A 12,764-nucleotide genomic window follows, 5' to 3' on the forward strand; every position below is an offset into this window, starting at 1 on the left:
CCTCAGTCGATGGATGTGGGCGTCAACCTCACATCACCTCCTCTGCCACTGCAGCTGCTGCAGATTAGGAAGCAAAGCTGCATTCGAAATTTCATGAAAATAATAAGAAGCAGAGACTTCTCACCTCAGCCTCCGGGGACTAAACATCTTCTCTTCTGCTATTGTCTCACTGAACGCTCACTGACAAAAAGCAGACAATAACACTATGAAAAATTAGCCTAGTGAAAGGGATTATGAAAAGCTCACTGCTGTTATGAAACACCCACGGGATTTTCTGATGTATGACTTCATGCTGAGAGAAGAGTGGAGGATGCTGTTATAACAGTTCCATCGAATAATTCATCGGTCAAAAGTTTCCCCGAGTAAGTCGGTCAAAAGTTTCCCCGAGTAAAATTCAATTCAATTTTATTTATATGGCACCAAATCACAACAACAGCGCCTCACAGCACTTAAAGACTAAAAGTGAAGTATTTCACCAGTGAAGGCCAAACTGGTTACACTTTGATTTCCTGAACCATTAAAGGTCTGGCTTTTGGCTGATCATCTGGATTTCTAGCACATCTGAAGTTTTGCTCAGCTGCCTGCAGTTTGATCAGTTCAACAGTTTCAGCTGTGCAAACTTCACTCAGCTCGTTTTAATAAGACTGATATATTTGATGTTGTTGTGAATGTGAACTCACTACTGATATTGTTTGCATCAATCCAACTATAACTATATATATTTCTTTCTATGTTTTCCCCCTCACGCTTTTCCATCACTGTAAAACTGCACAATATCTTTCTGTTTTTGCAGTCAACGCATTCAAAGGTGGGTCATTCGATGAAAAGAATGACCGACTCAGAATTAGAAGAGTTTTTTTAGACTATAATTTCGGTCTATTTAATGCAAAGTTACCTTCATACTATGAATTTTTTCCAAGCTAGAAAACCTTGAAGTACAGTATATAGAGGTGATTTAAATTTTGGCACTTTTTAAAGCTTAATTTACCAGCATTTTTTAAACCCTCATCCTTTTTTAAGTGCAAGTGTCAACATGAAATTTTCAGGGCTAAAAAACGAATTTAACCTCTGTCAGAAAACTAGAACCAAATCAAATTTATACCCACTCCATGTATCACAATCTAAAGCTTTCTTTGAGAATCAATATTCTGTAATAAATCACAGTTTCAGTAGTTGGCTAATTTCGTGTATATTATGTAGAGGAATGAAAATAAGCATTCTCTGATCATTTGCAAGGGGAAAGTGCATTTTGGGCAAATTTTAAAAGGTCATGTGACTATGTGAAGAAGGAGGCTGGTCAGAACAGGTTACGGCCTATGACTGGTATCCTTTTTACCAACATTCTGGTATCAAGCTGATCTTTTAGCTGTGATTCCTTCTGTGCTAAAATAATGTAAGACAATTCCAGGTTTTTTGCAGGTTTAGGCATGTCGAATTATTATATTAACAAAAGACAAAACACATGTAAACAATCCATGCTGAATACTCTTAAATGAAAGAAAATAAAATATTTTGCACTTGGTTGATATAAACTGTAAATCTATTTATCTAAAAACAGAAGATAAATTTCATCTGCTGTGTCAAGACTTCTGAAAGATACCAGGTCATGTTAATGGCAAGGTCAATATTTTGCATGAATTAAATCAAAGTTTAAATGTGTTCCATGAGTTTCCAGTGCCAGCGGCCTCTCCACACGAGAGCTGGAAGCTTCTCGCTACCAGATACTGTCTAACTGAGACAAGACAAGCCTCCCCTTTGTTCTGCCACACACACACGAACGTAAACAATGCGTTCAGTGAACTGTCTGTGAGTGTATAAGCCTCTGTCAGTCTCACTGTTTCTGTCCAGTCTGATCCACACAGGTCTCCTGCTGCTCACCTTCAAAATGTCCGCCTTGCCCGGAGAATACAGCGGAGGGCAGGAGACAGGAGTAGTTTTTTTTCCCTCTCAAACACAAACGCGCACAGACCCACATCCTGTCTGTGTCGTGACTCTCTGCTGGACCCATGCCACGCACCGACACCTCACCCACAGAGAGCACACAGCCTTGAAACATCAAATTATCCTATGATTTCCTACCCATTTCAGATAATCTAGAAACTCCCTAATAAGAAATTTAGTTTTTGATATCTTTGCCGCTGATTTCCACCATCTAACACCCTCTGTAATTCTTTTACAACATAACTGTATTTCTAAAAAAACAACAACATATTGATTACCAGCTCTTCAGCTTCTATTCTGTCCAGGAATTGCAAGGCTGCACGGGGATGACACCTTTCTGGGAAGAGTGTGGTAAATATAATAAACAGTATCTTTTTTTTACCACTGAAACCAAGCTGAAACTGGTCTCTGAGGTTGGTGCAAAACTGCAGTACCTACAGTGGCCACTTGAGGCCTCACATCCCCATAGACTGCCATGTTAAAATGCCCACGTTTCAAGTGAAAATAAACTAGTACTAACAATATTACTCTGGGCGTGGCAGCTTTGATTGACAGTCAGATTTTGAATCTCTTGGTCAAGTTTTTAGTATTGTTGATATTCTATTATTTGCATTTGATCAAGTATCTTCTAAGTACAAACTGTGTTTCTGCAATGCAGGATATGCATGTATTGATAACCAAGCTAGTTAGCAGTTTGTAGCACCAAAAAAACAAATAAAATAAAAAAAACCAGACAGTCATGAAGTAAAAGTTGACAGGACTTAACAAACCCATGGCTGATGTAAATCTGACTCTGTCCATCTTTTATATACAGTATATATGATTAGAGCTTAAATGTGAACCGTTGGGAATATTTAGAATAAAGTGAACTTAACTATCTATAAACTCTTCTGCACTTGTGTTCAGACCTAGCAGCTTGGGACTGCAGTACATTAACTGCTCTTAACACACTTGAGTCCCTGACCAAACTGTCAAGGGTCAAGCCACATTGTGTCCAGCACATGTTGACAAGCAGAATGAGTGGAAAACCCCACTGACAACCCCAAACCACTATAGATAACATAGATATCTCAATCCAAACCTTCAAATAAATCACTTGCTTCTCTTCCAGACCTTTCCACCAGACTTTCCCGTCCTCCTTAGCTCTGTGTGCATTTTTAATGATTTTTCAGCTCATTCTTTTGGTTTTATGGACTATACAATGTAGTCACCGTTCTCTATAATAGACCTGTTAACCAATACCTGCCCCAGAAGCTTAGCATTCAAAGATCAAAATATCTCAAAACTATAGAGACAAAAAGTGGAGAAAGAAAAGCAGCTTCTGTTGTACATAGAGAAAAAAGTTTCTCCAACATTCTTAATATGAACTACAGGAATTGCAAAACACCTCTACAAAGATTCCGATTGCACAGCAACTCTGCCTGTGAAAGTTACATGGATATAAATATGTTTTAGTCAAATTAATTCAATTTACTGCATTATGCTGTCTCTGTGCTAAGCACTAATCTGTGTGTAGAAATGGAAAAGCAACAATAATGAAGGGTTCGGTTAAATGAGAAGACAAGATGAGCTAAATCTGTTGAAACGCAAGCGCGTGTTCGTGCATGTATGCGTATGTGTGTGCGTGTGTGTGTGCTAAATGAATGGACTGTCCCAGTTCTTGGTGTCGATCTTCCACTGCAGAGGAGAGAAGAGAGAACAGGGCTGCAGGGAAGCGGAGGAAGGGAGGATAAAAGACCTAACTAACAACATCCTCATCTTCTCTGTCATTCTCACTCTGCCTACTCTCCACTTCCCTACTTTTCCCTGCTACTTCATCAGTAGCTCTCCTTGATCTAACTCAATCTCACTCAGTAAGCCTTTTCTAATTCCCCCATCTTTTCACTTTGTTTCATCATATATATTTTTCTCTTCCTCTTGCTTTTTTGTGTTATGCATCACCTCTCCCCCGCATCCCCAACAACCCTTTCTTGCCTTCCTGGTCCACCAATCACAACGCTTGAGAGGCTCTGCACCAATCCTCTGGCACAGCAACCCCCTTCACAGCCATGTTAAAGTGAACATAATATCCTGGTGCCACAAGGATGGCATAATATGGTGACATGTAACCTTTCAGTTCACACACACTTTCTTCTCCCATCTCTACTCCAGCTGTATTTCTGCTCAGCTCTGAGAGGAGTCTCTTCTATTATTCATAATACTCTCTCCTCAGTTAAGTTACTCCTTTTCTGTTATCTCTGCTCCGTCCTGTCAGATTCTACATTGCTGGCATCTGCTACTGCAGCTTGTAAATGCTCACATGTGGCTTTTTAAATCTTGATGTTATCATACAAATGACTTTGCATTCTTCTGATGACATAAAAAAAGTTTGGGTTTTTTTGTTTTAGCTTGACAACTGAGTTTCTCTAAGTGGTGATAAAAACCCCTGCAACAATCAGACAGCATGAAGAGAAATGAGTGGAGTGGGTTTCATGTTGACAGCTCTGAGATGAAACCATTTAATAGATCTTTTAGTGAGTCACTGTTAGTTTTCCTTCTCTGGCTGTCAACAAAGATAACAGAGTGATAGCTCGCTGCAGCCCAATCAGCGCCTCACAGTAGGAATTATTTTGTAAAATTAGCAACCGCCAAAGCTGCACTAATCATCATTATTTTGGCTAAATGGACTGGAGCAATACTATGTATTCATCATATGTATCAGCTTTGTTACAGCCAGAACAGGCTGCTGTTTTCAGCAACCTACCTGCCCTTCCCCAACAACAGACATGAAAAGCTGGTGACACAGTGTATGAAAATATCACTTTTACTTGAAGTGCATTGCTTTGTAGCTGACAGTAACTTGCCTCAAAGATGAGATTTAATTACTTGCCCATGTCAGAGTAATTTTAGCTCATATCAGGGCTGCCTATCCTACGATAGCGTGTTGATGTGGTGGAGGAGAACAAGTACTTGGGTGTGCACCTTCAACAACAGGCTCAACTGGGAGATGAACACAGTGGGCACGTATAAGAAGTAGATTGGCAGGCTGTGTTTCTTAAGGAAGTAGAGATCCCTCAACGTATGTTAGAGATCTCCTGTTGTGGGAGCGCAGCGTGCTATGCTGTGGTCTTCTGGAGGGGAGGGCTGCATTGGAGCTGGTGACACCAACAAACTGAATAAATTAATTAGGAAGGCTGCAAACTGTTCACTGAACAAACTGTTATGCATTATGGATAGTTCTCACCACCCTCTGCACCACTTACTTGAGAGACAGCAAAGAAACGTTGGTAAACTGATTGGACAGATACAGGAACTCTTTCATATCACATGCATTAATTCTTTACACTGCAGCACATCTTTATAGAAAAGGAACATCTGTTCTCTTGTGTTAACGCTAGAGATGCACCACTTGATAGGCCAGGGACTGGAACGACGAACGATGAATTGTCAGGGTGCTCAGCCCAAACCAGTGACCAACCGATCAGTCTCAGAAAATGTCCGATTATAAACCAGTCTGTTTCATGCATCCACAACATGCACACAGTGATGCGGGGAAATAGATACTCACACTCTCACTGTAAATGAGGAAGACACAAAACAATAAGGGAACCACCCCCCCAAAAACTCATACGTAACAGCAAACCTAAATAAGACACTTAAATCACTGTCATCCAGCTGAACATGCCCAGCTTGAAGAAGCTAACAAAAGGGAAAGCGGCTAAATTTAAAGCTAGCCAGCGCTCAGTGCCAGCCTCAGTATGAATGGTAAACGATGCAAACTAATTCATTTTCTGTTTATTATCTGTACCTCTTTTTAGTAGCAGAGCACTTTATTTGCAGGTGTTTCAGTGAGAGCAGATCCTGTACCTTACTGCTTTATTAAATATAATAATAGAAAAAGAAAAGTTGATTTTTTCTTTGCATATGCTGTCAGTTATAGTTCTTACAAAGAAAATCAACACTGGTAGGTCACCGTGATTAAAAAATTGTGAAATCGCCTAGAAAACTGGTGCATTATTAGCAGTTTGTTTAACCCTGCATTGTCACCACTCTCCTCATACACAAACACAGTTTTTATAATTGGGGAGAAGATTAAATTGGTTTCGCATGGTGAAAGTGTGAAAATGCATGTCCCCTTCCCCCACTAATAAATACTGGTATCATTAATAGTCATATAAACAGCCTAAAATACAAAGTTTACTTGGCGCTAATGTAAGCAAAAAATTCTGTCCTCTTTAAAACCTCTTTAAAACCTTCCAACATGCAAACAATAAAAAATACAAGCATGTGTGCTCAGAAAAGACAGACAACAAAGAGAAATGTAAGGACTGAATATTTTAATGGGCAGCAGGTATAATGGAGTGGAGGACAAAGAGATATAAACACGCTGGTTGAAAAGCAGGAAAGAAGAGCAGGCTTCTGATATGAATCTTGGCTTAAATAAGTGTCGGGGGATTAATGTGGTACAATGCATGGTCACAGGGGATCTCTGCGTGTGTGTGTGTGTGTGTGTGTCCTGCTTCCAACCCCCAGTCCCAGAAGCAGAAGTGTGGCAGAACAATACAGCCTTCTGCCAGCTGACAGACATGCAGGGAGGGAGGCAGGGCATTGATGGAGAGTGGTTAAAAAAGGAGGGAGAGAGAGAAAGATAAAGCCGGATGGGTGGGGGGAGAGCAGAGTTGAGGAGAGAAGCGGCAGCAGATAAAAAAAAAAAAAGACGCCAGAATCGAGTCCTTCCCAAAAATAAACCTCAGAAGAAGCAGAGTCTTTCCAGCCTCACCCCCCCCCAATCCCCCTTGCTAATTCTTGTCTCACTTTGAAATAATAGAGAGCTCAGTGCACCCTGTATGAGACCTTTGTTGGATTTCATTCTCTTCAATTCATATATTCAGTTTAATACAGGTTCATCCTCTCAGATAGTCCAGTATATCTTTATTTGCTTTTACATTTGTTTCATATCAGTGTATAGCCATGCTAGCAGTTTGGTCCATACTCCCTCTGTATCAGCATGCCAGACACGCTACTCATCACATACTGATGCTTGGTCAGGACCCAAAGATATCACAATGCCAATGTGATGCTGCTTCCTTAGCTATTTCTAAAAGTGTTGAAGGATCCAAAGAGCTCCATAAAAATCCCTCAATATACAAAAACTGTGTAGAGTTTCTCTAAGTGGTATAACCGTGTAAACAGTAGAGAAAGGTGTTGCAGATAGGAGAACTTCATTTCTGTTCTATTTTTACTCAAAATACGGTGTTTTTCTAAACCCAATCAAACAGTTTTAGGTCTTGTGACTCCTGTTTTCTACGGAGCCCCTCTGATGACATGGTCCAAAAAATAAATAAATTGTGGCCACCAAATACTACTTCGTGGGCACGAAATGGGTATAACGTGCCCACGAAATACTATTTCGAGGCCACGAAATAGGTATAACGTGCGCACAAAATGCTAATTTGTGGGCACGAAACACTTGACCAATAACCATGATCCTTCCCAGGCCCTTGCAGTTGGTTGACAATAAAATCTATCCCGGCGTCCAGGTCGTACTTACGTCTGTAAAGCAACTGGGCTCTCAATAATAATAATTGCTATATAACTTTTGCACTGTCTACTTCCTGCTGTGACAAAACAAATTTCCCACGTGTGGGACTAATAAAGGTTATCTTATCTTATCTTAATATCCTGTTTAAATGTCTCTCCATAATAATGGTTCCTTGCATTGCCAGGCTTTTCAAAATGCATTTGTAGCTCATTCCCAGCCTAAAATAAAACTCAATCAGACTGTCTCTGTCCATGGTGTATAGGTTTAGCCTACTCTTATGCTTATGTCTCTATGCAGCTGTCCAGGAATTGTATCAATATGATGTGCGCACGTTATCTATTTCGTTGCCACAAATGCGTAATTCGTTGCCACGTTATACCCAATTCGTGCCCAGAAATGAGCATTTCGTGCGCACGTTATACTATTTCGAGGGCACGAAGTGGTATTTTGTGGCCACAATTTATTTATTTTTTGGACCATGTCATCAGAGGGGCTCCGTAGTTTTCAGATTGGAGGTTGCATGGTTATGCCATTTGCTATCCCACCTGTCTCCTAACGCAGGTGTTTGGCTGTTGGTTTTTACCTACATATATCAAAAGAGTAGTTAAGTGGCACACAGCATGCTGGAAAGTGAAGCTATGGAGTTTCTCTTGATTAAATTATGAAAAGAAGGAATTCCTCACTAAGTGCAAATATACAATGATCGACGAGTAAGAAGGTGTTGAACATCATGTTATGACAACTTAAAAATGCTGATATTTTTGTAGGTATAAAGCTTACTATGTTTGGCATCTTCATATGAAACTAGCATGCTAAAATGCTAAATAATTAACACTGATGCTGATGCAAAATTGGATATTTCTCCAGACACTTCTAGTAGTAAAACCAAATAACTAAACAATTTAAACCACTGACTTGATAAAGTTGCTAACTGAAAAGTCTATACCATCCATTTTTTAAACTGAATTGTTCTTATTTGATCTGTTTATCTAGTATTATCTATAGATCTATAGATTATTTAGACATCACACTTTCCCCCTGCCCTTTTAATCATGTTTACTCCCTAAATTTGATCATGAGTCATAATTAAATATACTTCAAACTCATGCGAGACTTAAAACACGTAATACATGGTAAGAATTTAAATGTATCCTGCCGACTCTCTGTGTGACTTTCAAGTCTGAGGACAAGGCAGGGGTCAAGTAAAGCCGCCACAAACTGGAGTAACACAATCACTAAAAGCACAGTGTCCAAAATAATAAAGGAAATAACCAGGAGATGAATAAGTAATGCCAACAATTCTCACTAAGTGTAGTGTTTTCAATCTGGCTTGAAGCCCATCTTATTCCACACAGTGGTTTTAGTCTGTTGCTACTCTGGAAGACAGACTATCACAAAAATTACTTTCTCAACAAAAAAAAAAATCGTATTATTAGTCCATTATGCTTCCAACATAGAACATAGAAAAATCCACCACCGTGAGCTAAAGACAGTGACGTGTAGTTTTAGCTGTGCTAAGTCAGTCAGTCAGTCAGACTATTGACAAAGCAAATACACAGCAGAGCATTAATCAGTCACACACGATCCAACAGCCTCTTAATGTATAAATCAATCAGGCTAACCATAGTGTGCCACTCAGCCAGTCAGTTTACCAGCCAGCTGACCAATCTGAAAAGCATGCTGACTTTATTGCTACAAGAGATGCAACTTGTTCATGTAATCCGGCTTGAAAGCACTGAGTGGCTTCATGTTTGTCTGGAGCATGCATCTAATAGCATTAATGGTAGCTCTTCAGTGCACTGATCTCAGTGGAACTCTTAATGCATGACTTCTGTTTTCCAGTTTCTGGTAACATCCATACCATCAACAGTGTTGGACAGTCTCGGCAGTGAAGATCTATAGGCTCTGAATCCATTACTGAAGCAACTTAAAAAACAAAGTAAGAGTTAAAAAGATGTACATTTCGTGCAATCTTGACTACTATTTAAAAAATGTGGCAAAAGGAAAACTGCAAGCAATACAAATAAGTCATGAGTGAGCTTGCAAAGCACATAGCTTGATTTAAAATGCCAAACTGACATTTCTATTTGTGTCATAACTAAACTAGATAATATAATAGTGGTATTAATCTTCTCGTGTAACTCTTGGTCAAGAAGTGAATCATATTTTTAAAATATGATTCACTGCATAATGAGGTTAAAAAAAGTACTATCAGAAAGTTTAATTCTAACATTACTAACAAACACTTATATTTTTAATTTTCATACTGAATTAAAAAAAACAAACAAACAAAACAAATGTATTGTAGGTTGGGATCAGTGGTGTTCCAGCCGAGCAAGCAAGGCAGGCAGTACTTGCCCAGTAAAGTACTTTTCTAAATTACCAGCTGTATAAAATGAAAATTACTCCAGAGTTTTTAAGTATTTTTATATTTTTTTTTTTGAAGAGCAACCCTTAAGGCTTGTCCACAGGAAGTGACTAGCAGCACTGTGCAGGATTAAAGTAAGTAAGGCTAAAGGGTGTTGCAAAAAGATTTTTTGCTCTATAGAAGTCTAAGGAAGCCTTGACCCTGACCTAAAAAAATACTTCCCTGTTCATTCTGTTCCTTCTGACTAAGCCCATGAATTTTCTCATTAATGGCTCAGATATGAAGCTAACCAGTCACTAGCTCCAGAGCTCAACCCTCACGTGTCACATCTACATCTAAAACACCAAGACATCACCATTATTACATCCATCTTTTATACTGCATATGGGAAGCAGCTAAATATCCTTAGTGGTAGATTATGCTATGACTCCAGTGACCCATTTAACATACAGCCAACAATGATACTGATACTCTTTATAATTAGCTGTTCTTTTATGATCTAAAATGAAAGTGTGTTATTTAATCAACATTGAAGAGCCATTTCAGGCATACAGTATGAGAGAGATGATGAGAAAAGAGAGAGATCAAGTAAAGTGAGGAGAGTTAAAGATAACTGTGGCGATGTGAGCCGAGGAGGGAGAAGATATTTTTTGCACCCTGGTGCCAAGAATTAGCCCTGGGCAGACGGGGTTATAGATTTACCTTGAGTGAGCCAGTGATAGCTGATATCCCCATGACAAGGTTATGCCACAAACACCGGGAAACTGCTGACGTCAGAATACACACATTATACTACATCAACATAACCTGTTGCCTTATAGTAAAACCATAAACCTGTGACCAAACAGACTCAAATTCAGCTTGTGCTGTCGAACCTCAGCTACTCCATTTCTGCTTGCATTCTTGCAGTTTTAGTTCTTTTGATTCAAAAATCCTTGAATCTCTTTCAGCTTGCTGATGAAACCCCATTATCATGCAGTGTTTTTATGGCACATCATAAACTGCTGCATTTGCCCTTCTACGTAGCCGATGATCATTGCTGGTTCTCAAAAGAATGACTCCAACCTGGCAAACACAATAAATACATTCCCATGGTTTTAAATTTCTTTGAAAAAATACATTTATACAACATTCTTGTGACATTCATGCTATTGATATTTCTTCAGGGACACTACTTTTCTCTTTCTGTATACATAGAAAAACCTATCTATTCATAAGTGTTCATGGACACAAAAAAGTGAAGTCCTCTTGGGGGAGATAAGAAGTGGTGAGAGGAAATGTGTTTTGGTACCTAGGTTTAGGTACCAAACTACTTGTGTTAAGAAAAAGACCATGGTCTGGGTTGAAAAAAAAAAGCACTGTTTCACAGGTTTAGTCAGGTTTCCAAGAAAAGAACAATTTCGCAAGAAATATATAACCCAGGAAAAACAGCTGGAGAAATAGATCAATGGGTTTGAAGGCTTATCAGATGCCAACACACTGCACAGAAAGAAAGAAAATTGTACAACACTTCAGAGAGACACCCATGCCCAACTATAATGAAAACTGACCAAATGGCACTAGTGTCATTTCAGACTGTTTGAATGTTTCACTTTTGAGTTGAAAGTATTATTTGCTTAACTGATTACTTGACTACATTTTTGGAAAGCGTACTGACATTTAATTTTTTAGTTAAGTTACTGTCAAAATACACATTTGAATTATATTGTTTGTGTGACAAAACTACATCACTTTAAGTTCCTGGAGTTTGTGAATCCATTTTCTCCAGCTGCAAAATATATAAATAATTAAAATAGCCATTAGTTGCAGCATTCGCTCATCCTATCATTTCCATTAGGATGAGTGGATATAAAAACAAAAAAGAATACAGTTGATTTAAGGTGGCATTCACAATCTCATCTGTTGCTTAGTTTCAAGGATTTTCTCCACAGAAACTGAAAGAAAGACAGATTTTAAGTCCTATTTGTTCAACTCACAAAACCCAACATAAGACACTGCACAGAAAATTGTTCCAATGAACCAATCAATTTTGCTCAAAGTGGACAAGAGAAGTGAAGGGTTCCTATAGCCATATGAAAGTTAGTCTGGTTTCTAGTCCGGTCTACGCAATTTTTTTGAGTGGAAAGATTTCCTAAAACAGCAGAGTCTGCATCCTATGTCTTAGGTCGTTTTAAGGCAAGATTTTCCTCTGAGACTACTAAAGAATTTTAAGCACATATGGGCAAACATCTGTTATGAAAATGATTTAGTGGCAGATGTAGGAATGAACTTTCATATTTAAGTTATTATTTTTTAATTTCTACACCATGTCTTCTCATAAAAGCTTAATTGCCAATGAATAAATTAATGAAATCACCACGAGAGCACAGCTAACTCACATCTAGCTGACTTCCTGTAGGCCTAGGAAGTGATGTCACTCTCCATTTTGACCTTGATGTTAATGAGGTCAGGGGTATTGACTCTCTGTGACAGGTGGCTAACCCTGAACTAATTATAGCCTCGGGCTGGTCAATGTGTACAAACACAAAAGCCCAAATGTCAGCATGTGCACGCAAGAGCAAACGGGAAGCATTTTAAGCACAAACAAAGATGCATTTGGACAAATAATCACGTACGCGCAAGTTGTCAAGGGGATTCGAACACTGAACCTGACGCTGATGTCCAACTTCAGCTAAAAGACTGATAGTTTACAAAGTGAAGCTGTCAATGCAGTGAGGAATATTTATTGATTTCAAGTCAGACCTATTGATCATCTTCTAGGTGCTTTTGTGTGTCAGTGATTTCGTCTTAACTTTGTCCTTGCACAATGACTTCTGTACAGGCGCACACAGACAGACAGCCCACACCTAACCGCAGGGTGTGACTGCTGACGCTTTTGGCTGGGGTACACGTTTCTCCCCCGAAGTCCCACACCTCTCACGTCACAGTCAAACA

General features: G+C 39.1%; 1 protein-coding gene across 15 annotated transcripts in view; it reads right to left on the bottom strand.

Annotated features, from left to right (window-relative positions):
- Positions 1-12,764, bottom strand: part of ank3b (ankyrin 3b) — a 178,108-nt gene that overhangs the window by 113,795 nt on the left and 51,549 nt on the right. The window lies entirely within an intron of this gene.

The sequence above is a fragment of the Pelmatolapia mariae genome, linkage group LG8, assembly GCF_036321145.2.
Source record: "Pelmatolapia mariae isolate MD_Pm_ZW linkage group LG8, Pm_UMD_F_2, whole genome shotgun sequence".
NCBI classification, from domain to species: Eukaryota; Metazoa; Chordata; class Actinopteri; order Cichliformes; family Cichlidae; genus Pelmatolapia; species Pelmatolapia mariae.